Raw genomic sequence first — 13,235 nt, forward strand, 5'->3', positions numbered from 1 at the left:
GGGTCAAGGTCAGGTCACTCTTTTGTTTTGTTCTTAAGGCAACTTTTGCGGTTTTGTCTGAATAAGAACTGCCGATTTTCTCAACATATTTATTTTGTTATCGTATTGACACTGCATACTTGTTTAACTATTTCCTTGCAAGTTGTACATCTTTAACTTCCTGATTCAAGTGCTCTTACATTGCGGCTTATACACAGTTGCAAATTAATGGTAGCTACTTCAGACATGAAGGAAGTTAATTCATCCACTTTCACCTTTCTTGATGATCAAGTACATGTTATGTTTTTTCACAAGTAATGTTGGGATTTTACTGCACATTTACATTAGTAACCACTGAACTTTTCTTTGGTGGTTATTCTTACGTAATCTATTAAATTCTTATACTGATCTGTCTGAGCTTCGATTTGTAAATTAAGGCAAACTAAAATTGGCCATGCTTACAAAAATGTTAAGATATTTTATTTTACTTGCAGAAATAAGCAGGCGCGATAAAGTGTGTTCTATTGGATGTACTTTGATCTGTGGAATAGTGCATCTTTATCATTGCTTGCAACAGAAGTAGATCAAAAGGATTTAAAAATACCAAGACAACACATTCTTGACTAGTTTCGACCTTTATGTCTTCGTCAGAAATAACAACATACAAAACAAACGACGTCACGTCCGTTTGGACGCGAACGTCAACGTGACAAAAAGCGCAAATATAGAATATATTTGTATTAATGTACATATAGATACGGATCATAATGATACGGCGGGTATTTATCGAAAACATATTTCTTCAATATGAAGCAGAGAAAAAATAAAACCCAACATATCTACATGACAAATTTTGAAGTATACATGTGAAGCATAAGCGAGAATTAACGATAGATCTACTTATAATTATATAAATAGTAAAATAACATTAATTTAAAAGCTAACCGCACATATATAATTACAGAAACAATCAAAAAATTAAAAACTTTCATTAAAATACGATTAAAGACAAAATGCAGTCAATCGGCGGAAAAGGGAACCTTGAAGCAGTAATAAGGGGAGGTAATAAAACGGCAATAAAATATCAAAATGCTGGAAAATAGAGCCGATATATTCTTAACTTCTACAAAAATTTTTAATATTATTTTAAAGTTAGAAAATATATTAAAAGCAATACTATACAGTGAAAATATTTAACCTGTAAAATTTTCTGACCACGACATTTTGTTTTACGTTCTAGTGAAGGACATCAAATCGCGTGTGCAGTCTTGATGTGATTGCGCCATGTTGTTTATACGAAAACAAACGTTGTTTTTTTTTTCATATAAAACATATATTGATTATAATATAAAACAGAGTTACAATAACAGTAAATATATCTTGGATATTCTACTCAGCTCGGATAGATTACAAGCACATTGTGTAATCCGACCGAGTAAAATCAACGAGACCACAATACAACATTCCAGATCAAGCTGATGTAGTAATGACTATAAGACTGTTTCACTGGTTTTAGGTGCAGAAAGGAATATCTGGGTCGAGGGTAACTATTTTTGGCGGTAACGAGGCTCTGCTGATTTATGGCTTAAACAGTTACCCGAGAGCCGGATAGTTTCATCTGTACCTATCACCGGTGATTGAATCTTTTTTTTTTTTTGCATGCCATATTCAACAATAACTGTTACAGTAAAATGCTTTAAAACAAATGATATTTTTACAGCACGTTTTTCTTATAGTAGCGTAATATGAAACAAGGCACTGCCTCAATCGGGAATCGATCCGACTTCAACTCATCCCATGCATAACAGCAGAAAACATTTGAGGGCCCCCGATAATGTTGTTATAACTTTTGGCCCAACCCTTTCGTATATTTACATTGACGTATTTATGTATGCTTGTTGTATGTGTGTGTATAGAATATGTACATATATACAATAAAATATTATTATACTGATAAAACTAAACATTTGAAAAGAACTGTCTTATGACGGCACGGACCGAAGGACGCATTTTTCAAGTCGATTTTAAATATCTCCTTCGGTACACTGGCACCAGACCAGAAAGAAAATAAATGCCTTTGTACATGTAATACTGTAAGCACCCAGGCTTTTGGATTTCCGACAAATATGTATACAGGATGGACTAGGAATATTCATTCTGCACTTTTAGTCACTCTTATGATGTTCGCTGAGTAAATCGCATCATTGCTGTGTCAGTCTTGTCGAGTGGAAGATCTACGTTGTTTCAGTTGATCTGTTCTGGTGGAGAAAGCTGAGCGAGAAAATTGAGTTGGTGAGAAAGTTGTCTGTGACTAAGAGCACGGATTACGAAGAAACCATTTATAGAAGAAACCATTTCTATAAATGGTTTGTTGTAGATATGGATCGGGCTATGGTGGAGGAACTGATCTTATAAATACACTTTAAAAGATAACAGGAATAAAGTTCAGAGTTTTATATGTTATTTAATTTAACGATAACGTACTCTCAATATATATTAACGATAAAATATGCTTCTTACAGTAAAAAAAATGATAAACACGTAGGAGATTAAAGGCAGACACAGCAATGGACCAGTTGCAAAGAACTACTTTCAGCCATTTAGTTTTTATCAAAGTTCTACTAAATCATATTTTATAGAGATCTACGATATATTTCACGATTCTAGAATATAGCGATAGTATAGTAAAGGAAATTTGGTAAACCGCTTGTACCTAAAGCTTCAGAGCTTGATTGCATTTTTGAAAGTTGTTGAAGATCGAACTTGAAAAGTAGATCAATGTTATTGTTATTATTGCAACTGACCCAGATTGATGGAACGTGCGTCCTTTTATAAGTGACGCAATGCTGGAAGGGATGCTGGAATGCTGGGGACCAATCAAAATCCTTGACACAAAAAGCGCGCTGTCAGTGTAATCAGGTCAAGTCACAGTAAACATTAAATAATATGGAATTAACGTAAACTGGGCTGCTATAAAGAGATTAAAAGGTAAGAGCAGATACAAAGAATCGATTCAAAAAGGGGAACTGATACAATTGTCTCCGATAAACCAAAATAGAGACGAAAATATAGCGTTCCAGCATTTTCCAGCATTGCGCGTTCAAAGCAAACAAATAGTTACACGGAGCGTTCGAGAATATTCCTGAAGTTTGCTAATTACATACTCGCTTTCGAATAAGATTTACTTTTAAAACAAACAAAGTTAACAAAACAGTATTCTATGGCAATATAAATAAGTCATTTAAGCATTCCCTGCAAAATTACTAAAATTCATGCGCGAACATTCATAACAAAAATGGACATATTCAACTTGTAAATACAGCATGCAGGAATGCTGGAAATCAAAATATTAACAAAAGTGATTTATAACAAGCAAAGATTCTCTGATGAAATCAAAGTGTTATGTCAGTACTAAACATACATTCAAGGAAACTGGATTAAAATCTGTATTTTACACATGGTGAGTACTGGTTCGTAAAGTGAATGATATCCGGATACCAGAAAGTTCGGTTATCAGATTTCCAGCTATTACACTCTCCCCACCTTAATATGTGAACTTCTCCTGAAGTTGACACAATACAATAAACATCAATGAGAAATTATATGATTATGAACATGCACAATTAATAATCATCAATTGATAAATAATGCACATATTTAATAATTCAGATATAATCTTTGGTACAATTATAATATGAAACATCTCCGTTAGATTCTCTATCAAAATTTTTAACTGAACACATTTCAAAGTTGATAACTAAGTACATTTTCTACTACACTTCACAGTTCATAATGGTAACTCGAGTCTGAGTCTGCCACATTTTTAAGTCTTTTCACAGTTCATACACACAGTTCATACAGAAATACCTTTTAACACTTCACAGTTCATAGCATTATACTTAAACTGCACTGTTCATAATGCTTTTACTTCAACACTCCTCAATCGAATATACGTCATATTTAAATAATTCATAGCACTTCATAGTTCATAACGCGCAAATAGTTCATGAACATTTCATATGTAATACTTTAAAAGTTTGTGATAACTTCGCTGTTTGCAATACGTAAAAGTTAATGATCACTTCATTGTTCATTATACTTAAAAAGTCCATGAATGCTTCGCGTATAATATTTTGAAAGTTCATGATCATTTCACAGTCCACAGTACTTAAATAGTTCATGATCACTTCACACTTGTTTAATACTTACAAAGTCCATGAATATCGCACATATTGTATAATATTCCAGTTCATGATCACTTCACAGTCTGTAATACTTAAAACAGTTTGTGATAAATTCATTATTTATTATACTTAAAAAGAAAGTCCATGTACTTGAATAGTTCATGGTCCTTCACAGTTTGTAATGCATTAAACAATCCGGCGTCCTTAATGACATTGTGGGAACAAGTTCCCCAGTTGTAATACTTTAATCCATGCACGGAAAATAATCCACAGTTCATAGTACTTAAATAGTTCATGGTCCCTCACAGTTTATAATACTTCAAACAATCCAGAGTTCTTAATGTGGGAACAAGTTCACCAGTTTTAATACTTTAAAGTTATCCACAGTCCTTGCGCGGAAAATAGTCTACAGTTCTTTATGTTAATGAAATGTTACCAATGTATGTATATATATATTAATCAGTATTATGTATTCCATGGTGTAGATTCCTCAGATGTGTTAAGATGTGGTCAGTGCTGGCTTTCAGGATTTTCATGATGCTGACTGTGGTCGCCCCTTGATGGTTAATCTCAGTGGAATGTGTTTAATACTTTGAAGAAGAGTGGAAGGTGGAGTTGATGAGAATGACCGGATTATTGCTATCTGATTTTCTGTGGAGCTGGTATCTTTTCCTACAGCGATGTTCTTGGTGACCTCATAATTATATTCTAACATTTCTGTTGTTGGTCCAGTGTGGTGCATTTTGGTTCCTGGTAAGACTAAATAATTATATTTGAAAAGTAGTGTTGCTCGGTTCAGATGTTTGAAGTAAATGACGTTTTGGTGTTCCAGTGACATTGCTGCAAATTTAACCACCAAAGCTTTCTGGTCATGTGTAAAGGAGGTCCATCTATTTGGTGGCCAGCAGAGATTAGATGTAATTGGAATACTTTCTTCAGGTACCGAGCTCCACTCTCTTCTTCCGGGTGGAAGAATTGGCATACTCCCGCTCATCAGAAGAGTTTTTGCTAAGACAGATGGAGTGATGTGTATTGGTGTCGGTCTATATATCGGTGCTGCTGCTGGATTCTGGGTTGTGGTTGTTGGTTCGTACAATGGTGCTGGTGCTGCTGGATTTCTGATGGTCATTGGTTGGTATGATGGTGTTGGTGCTGTTGGATTCTTGGTGGTGCTTGTTGGTCTGAATGATGGTGTTGGTGCTGGTGTTGCTGGATTCATGAAAGTTGTCGTTGGCGCATATGATGGTGTTAGTGTTGGTGCTGCTGGATTCATGATGATTGTCGTTGGCTCATATGATGGTGTTGGTGCTGCTGGATTCATGATGGTTGTCGTTGGCTCATATGATGGTGTTGGTGCTGAGTTGAAAAGTGGTGAAAGTGAGTCAATGTGGTACCTTGGTGATGATACATTTAAGTGGTGATCTGGTGAGCTTTGTGGGCTGTCAGTACCAAAAGAGATAGGTGTCGGTGTGTGAAGTGAGTCTAGATCATCTTCATAGCCGGCTTGTTTTGGCGAGAAGATTGTCGTTGTTAAAACTGGTGCTGTCGTGACGGTGTTTGTTGTGAGAAGTGTTGTTGCTGGAGTAGTTGTTGGTATTGCGTTGGTGCTGGTCATTGTTGAAAAAGTTGTTGTTGTTGCTGTCGTTGATGTATCAGTGCGGGTCGCTGTTTGAGATGTTGTTGTTGTTGTTGTTGTTTTTACATTGGTGCTGGTCACTGCTGAAGAAGTTGTTGTTGTTGCTCTATCGGTACAGGTTGCTGTTAGAGTTGTAGTTGTCACATTGGTGCAGGTCACTGGTTGAGATGTTGTTGTTTTTGCTACTTTGGCTGGGACATCAGTCTTAAACCACACAGAAGTTAGAAATTTAACGTCAATCCCAAGGATAGTTGCTAGTTCAGACTTAAATGAAACTTCCAGGGACCTGTAGGTGGAGTGAAGTTGGAATCCAGCGACATCATTTTCTGGATAAGGGGTGTTGTGACGGCTGGATCCCTTAAACCGGCATCTTGTATCTGTGCCTTGACAACTTCGTTATTGGTGCTTAGAAAAATGACAACTGCATCTTGATTTCACAGGTTAATTGGCTTTATAGTAAACAATGGACCGTGCTGTCTTTTGTTTGCCTTCTGAGGGTTGGCAGCCTTTGACCTTGCTGTCCACCAACCCTCTCGCCAGCCTGTAATTCCTGGGACACGCCCAGTTGCCCATCTGGTGATGGCTTCACGGGCAAACTTGGCCTCCTCGGAGTCGTAATTTGGCTGCTTATGGTATGTCTGTATGAATGACTCAGGATCCCTGGCAAAGAAGAAGCAGTTCACCAGGGACAGTGCTCTTGGAGGAAAATCCTGATATATAATCTTGTGGTGATCCCGTACATGGCGTTTAAGATCTTGCGGATGGCGAAATGTTATCCTAACATATTCGGAACTTAATTGGCTGATTTCGTGCAACTATTGCTGTGTCTACCGGTCGATTCACAATTTGCAAAAAAAAAAATTCTTGTTGACTTCACATCTATATCAAGTTGGATACTATATCCGGATGTAACCGGTGGGTGATCAGTCCTCCTTCATTACTCAAGTTGAGCGCTCAAAAAAAGTATATATACGTGCACGCTTTGACGGAAACCATTGTCTCACTCATATCACTTCTAAACAAGAAATATTTTTGAATTGAATCAGACGGCAGTTTTTTTTTCTTTTTGCACATCTAAGCCGGTTGAATTGATATGAATTATAATTGTAATGACAAAATAATTATCTAGGTGTGTGGTGGGTTGGGGCAGATTTTCTTGTTGAATGTTGACTGTGTTAAGTCATATAAGCATAGGTAGTGATGACTGGAACTGTTACGGATAGTGAACCTGGGAAAGTATTACTGAAGTGCATTGGACAAGGCCTTTCTAATAGAAATCAGCCATTCAGGTATATGTGAGCATTTGTACAAAGCAAGTCTGTCGTCTATATGTATTGCTTTTGCTGGAGCACTTGGTGTACGTTTGACTAGGTATACTAGGTCATCTATTTTCTTCGTAACTATGTAAGGACCTTTCCATTGTGCGGACAACTTACTGCAAACACCATGGCGTCTAGATGTATCATGCAACCATACGGGATCGCCCGGGTTGAAAGCTCGCTTTTTGGCATTCAGGTCGTAATGCCGCTTGCGATACTGGCTTTTGGTGTGAAGGGTTTTTCGTGCAATTTCATGAACACTTTCTAGCTGCTGTTGGAGGTTTTCTACATAGGTTTCTGGTGTGTCAGTTGTACTACTTTGTGGGGGTAAACCTATATAAGCTTGCAGAGGAAGGACATTTTCCCTCCCAAACACCATTTTATTTGGAGTTTGACCTGGGCTGGCGTGAACTGAAGACCGATAGGCCATCATAACCTGTGGTAAGTACTGATCCAATGCACGCTGGTTTGTGTTGCAATACATGCTCAGCATAGTTTTAAGTGATCTATTGAAGCGCTCTACATTTCCATTCACTTGTTGGTGGAAGGGCGTAGATCGAGTGTGATGTATTTGCAGCTGCTTACAGATGGCTTCAATTAAATTAGAGACAAAGTTTGTACCTTGATCTGTGTGGATTTGCATAGGTACACCAAATCTGCAGACATATTCATTAACAAATGCTTTCGCTATCGTTTCGGACAGCTGATTTGGCAAGGGTATGGCCTTGGTCCAACGAGTGAAACTGTCACATATAACTAAAATATAGACATTCTGTCGGTCAGTCTTTGGAATGGGACCAAATATATCCAGTGCACACTTTTCCTGTGGTTCAAGTACTTGCGTCAGACCCATAAGTGATTTAGGGGGTTTAGAGGGTTTACGTGCTGCGCACATGTGGCATTTCATGCAGAACTTTTCAACATCACCCTTCATACCAGGCCAGTAAAAGGTTTGTCTGATTTTCTCTAGTGTCTTATCAGAGCCTAAGTGGGCTGACGAAGGAATATCATGCATGCAATGAAGCACGTCGCCTCTTCGCTGTATAGGTACCACCAGTTGGCGATAGTAATGATCACTGTCATCATACCAGGTGCGAAACAGACAACCGTCATGTAGAGATAACCGGTCCCACATACGCCACAGTACCTTAATAGTTTTGTTTGTACCAGCAACTTGTTGCCAAGGAGGTCTTTTGTCTGAAATCTCTAGTGCATTTATGATGAAATGAATAGAAGAATCACCAAGCTGCTGATCTTTAATATCTTTAGATGACCAGTTTGGAATTATAAAAGATGTGTGTTTAAAAACAGAAAAAGAATCAGTCTGACTTCGTGTTGTTGCACGTGCTACATGTGAATCAGGATTGTCAGAAAAGGGCAAGAGAGCAGAAGGGTCTGAATCGCAATATGTTGCTGCAAATGTGTATCGTCTGATTCATTGTATACATTAATTTCATTGGTCACATTATCACTTGCATTTTGTTGCTTAGTACATTTTGTGCAAGGTGATCTGGAGAGGGCATCTGCATTTCGATGTTGGGTGCCTGGGCGAAGGGTCACATTTAAGTCATATGTGCCCAGTACTTCAAGCCATCTTGCGACTTGACCAGAAGGCTGTTTAAGGTTCATCATCCATGAGACCGCAGCATTATCAGTTCTCAATAAGATGGGTTGCCCATACAAATAATGGTGAAATGCCTTGAGTGCATGGACAACCGCCAGGAGTTCTTTTCGTGTTACGCAATGGCTTTTCTCATGTTGATTCAAACTTTTACTGTAGTATGCAATAACAACTTCTCTGTTGTTTTGTAGTTGCGAGAGTACTGCTCCGGTAGCAAAATGGCTCGCATCCGTGTCAAGTATGAATTTCGCGTCTGGTCTTGGATAACCTAGTATTGGAGCTGACGTCAAAGCCTGTTTAATTTGATCAAAAGCATTTGCGCAATCTTCCGTCCATAGAAATTTGTTACTTTTCTCACAAAGCTTGTGCAGTGGGCGAGCTATTTTGGCATAGCCATGTACAAAACGTCTGTAATACGAACAAAGTCCGAGAAAAGATTTTGTCGTTTTTGCATTGTGGGGTATGGGCAGTCGCGAACCGCTTTGATTTTCTCAGGATCAGTGGCTATCCCATCCTCTGAAACTAAATGTCCTTAAAATTTAACCTGCCTTTGAAAGAAAACGCATTATGATGGTTTACATTTCAGACAAGCGTGCTGTAAGCGTTCAAAACTATGTTCCTGGCATTCAAGACCTTCAGCTACTGTTGTACATGGCACAATGATGTCGTCCATATATAAGAGACATTCAATCCATTGTAGGCCAAGGAGAACATTTTCCATCAGTCTTTCAAATGTCGATGGCGCATTAGCGAGACTTAAACTCATTACTGAAAATTGATATAAACCCATAGTAGTAGCAAATGCTGTTTTCTCTTTATCTTCTTCTCTCATACCAACTTGCTAGTAGCCACTGTTCAGATCTAGAGAACTGAAATACTTAGACCCGGACAGTGCATCAATGCAGTCGTCCACACGGGGAAGAGGGTAGGCATCCTTTATCGTGAGATCATTCAATTTTCCATAATCGATACAAAATCTAGGGGTGCCGTCCTTTTTAGTAACTAATACTACGGGTAATGCCCAAGCACTTTTAGAAGGTTCAATGATACCTCTTTTTAGCATTTTATTAACTTCATCTTTTTCGATTTGACGCTTACCGAGGGGCAAACGCCTGGGAGGTTGACGAATAGGGTGAGCATCTTTAGTGTCGATACGTGTTGAACAACATCAGTGCGACCGATGTCCTCAGAATTTTTTGAAAAGACGCCCTGATATTTATACAGTAGTTGAGCAAGACTTTGTTTTTCAGGTTCAGTTAGATGCGTAGAGCTACGTTCAAGGAGATCTAAAGTAGTTTTCCTATATAATGTTATATCAGACTGACCATAATGAGATTTTTAAAGGTCACATCAACAATGCCACCCATGATGCAAACTTCACTTTTTGCCATGAGTTCAATTGAAGGCTCTACAAAACCCTGCTGCGTCAAGTGTTCTTTTTGTGGTATTTTAATAGAGACCATCTTGCGAGTATGGGAGGGAAGTTTCACGATCTCTTGAAGTTCAAGTCTACAAATCTGATAAGCTTGACCACCTGTCCAAAGTGGGACAAAATTCTAACCTATTACAAAACAAGACTTTCTGTAATTAATGCTGTCAATATGTTCGCGCAAAAAATCTTGACCTAAAATACCGTCTGTCTCCATGCTGCAGACGACAAAAGATAGATCAAAACGTTCATTGGCCATTTCAATCAGGAGATCAACACTTCCTTTGACAGCCATTGAGTCCCCATTTATGGTCTTAAGAACCTTAGACATAGGACGAAGTTGAAAAGTGCGTTCAGTTCCGATTTCACGTAACGTTTTCTCAGAAAGTAGTGAAGTAGTTGCACCACAGCCTATTAGAAAATTTATAGATGCAGACCCTACTTGACATGTTACATAAAAACCATTGTCATATTTATTGAAATTCGAACCTGAACGAGCTGAGTGAACTTCGTGTTGTGTATTTTATAATGTATGCCTATTTGTTGACATTGTCGCTGACCCTTGCCCTTCAGAGTCAGCGCATATTAGTTTTCCTGCCTCGGTGCAGGAGAGGAGTTTGCCTTAATATCAGTGGTATTGTTGCTAAAATGTCGCACATCAGTATTTCTTTGAATATTTTCATGTACATTATGTTGCTGGGGATGTCCGAATGCATTTTGCCTATTTCTGTTAGTGCGGTTATGCCTGACATTGAGATTTTTCGGACATGATGCCCACATGTGATCGGTTGAATTACAACCAAAACATGTTTTAACACTTTTTGGCTGTGGCACGGATCTGTGAACATTTCGTGATGATTCTATTTTATCAATCGTGATTCGATGCGTTTGAGGGACAATTCAATGTCTGAATTCGTATTGCGCGAATCGCAAGCTCGAACATTTGACACAGGCGTCCCGAGAATCAGGCTGATTAAATGAAATCTCAGGGTCAGGTGTAGCCATTTTGATATGTTTAGTGAAAAAATAAGTTGACAATCTTTTTGCCTATGTATTTGTTTATTTATTTAGTTGCATAGATCTATATAAATGAATAAGACTTATAAATACATGTAGGTGTTTCAGTCCGATCACTCGGTCTGTTTTATTAAGCACTTAAAGACCGCGCTTCTGACACCAAAAATTGTAAGCACCCAGGCTTTTGGATTTCCGACAAATATGTATACAGGATGGACTAGGAATATTTAATCTGCACTTTTAGTCACTTTTATCATGTTCGCTGAGTGAATCGCATCATTGCTGTGTCAGTCTTGTCGGGTGGAAGATCTACGTTGTTTCAGTTGATCTGTTCTGGTGGAGAAAGCTGAGCGAGAAAGTTGAGCTGGTGAGAAAGTTGTTTGTGACTAAGAGCACGGATTACGAAGAAACCATTTCTATAAATGGTTTGTTGTAGATATGGATCGGGCTAGGTGGAGGAACTGATTTTATAAATACACTTTAAAAGATAACAGGAATGAAGTTCAGAGTTTTATATGTTATTTAATTTAACGATAACGTATTCTCAATATATATTAAAGATAAAATATGCTTCTTACAGTAAAAAAGTGATAAACACGTAGGAGATTAAAGGCAGACACAGCAATGGACCAGTTGCAAAGAACTACTTTCAGCCATTTAGTTTTTATCAAAGTTCTACTAAATCATATTTTATAGAGATCTACGATATATTTCACGATTCTAGAATATAGCGATAGTATAGTAAAGGAAATTTGGTAAACCGCTTGTACCTAAAGCTTCAAAGCTTGATTGCATTTTTGAAAGTTGTTGAAGATCGAACTTTAAAAGTAGATCAATGTTATTGTTATTGTTGCAAATGACCCAGATTGCTGGAACGTGCGTCCTTTTATAAGTGACAGTACACATTAAATAATATGGAATTAACGTAAACTGTGCTGCTATAAAGAGATTAAAAGGTAAGGGCAGATACAAAGAGTTGATTCAAAAAGGGGAACTGATACAATTGTCTCCGATAAACCAAAATAGAGACGAAAATATAGCGTTCCATCATTTTCCAGCATTGCGCGTTCAAAGCAAACAAATAGTTACACGGATCGTTCATGAATATTCCTGAAGTTAGCTAATTACATACTCGCTTTCGATTAAGATTTACTTTTAAAGCAATCAAAGTTAACAAAACAGTATTCTATGGCAATATAAATAAGTCATTTAAGCATTCCCTGCAAAATTACTAAAATTCATGCGCGAACATTCATAACAAAAATGGCGGACATATTCAACTTGTAAATACAGCATGCAGGAATGCTGGAAATCAAAATATTAACAAAAGTGATTTATAACAAGCAAAGATTCTCTGATGAAATCAAAGTGTTATGTCAGTACTAAACATACATTCAAGGAAACTGGATTAAAATCTGTATTTTACATATGGTGAGTACTGGTTCGTAAAGTGAATGATATCCGGATACCAGAAAGTTCGGTTATCAGATTTCCAGCTATTACAATACCCTACCCCTAGGTATACTATAAGAACCATGGTCATGAACGGGAAAATATACTAACCCATTTCAATCGCGCATTTCATACCTAAAACGCACAGTTCGGTATATGTGTACTATGGATATTGAACAAGTGGTACTTTATCTTCCATTGTGTACCGGTCAAGTTTCCTCAATATTTCTTATCTTTGAATAACAACGTATAGTTAAATGTTTTTACAACGTTGCAGATAAAACTTGGTTGAACTTCCGTCTTGATTTCAAAACTATTCTGATTGGCTGATGTGAAAATATATGTCTTACTACTATTAACTACACGTGTATGCTAAAATGTGTATATGCAGCATAAATGTACAATATGAATTAAATAAACAGTACAGAATTATACCAATGTATGACTTCAAATTCAAAATCATTTCTAAAATAAATTTCATTCATCATTTTGGATTTTATTGTAAAACTGTGAATATTTTGCATTCTACTTTTTGTTTGTTTACATTTCGCCTAACATGTGCACACTGCTGAGACCTCTAGACCGGATGTTCATTAGG

This window comes from Mercenaria mercenaria, unplaced genomic scaffold (genome assembly GCF_021730395.1).
Source record: "Mercenaria mercenaria strain notata unplaced genomic scaffold, MADL_Memer_1 contig_3335, whole genome shotgun sequence".
NCBI lineage: Eukaryota > Metazoa > Mollusca > Bivalvia > Venerida > Veneridae > Mercenaria > Mercenaria mercenaria.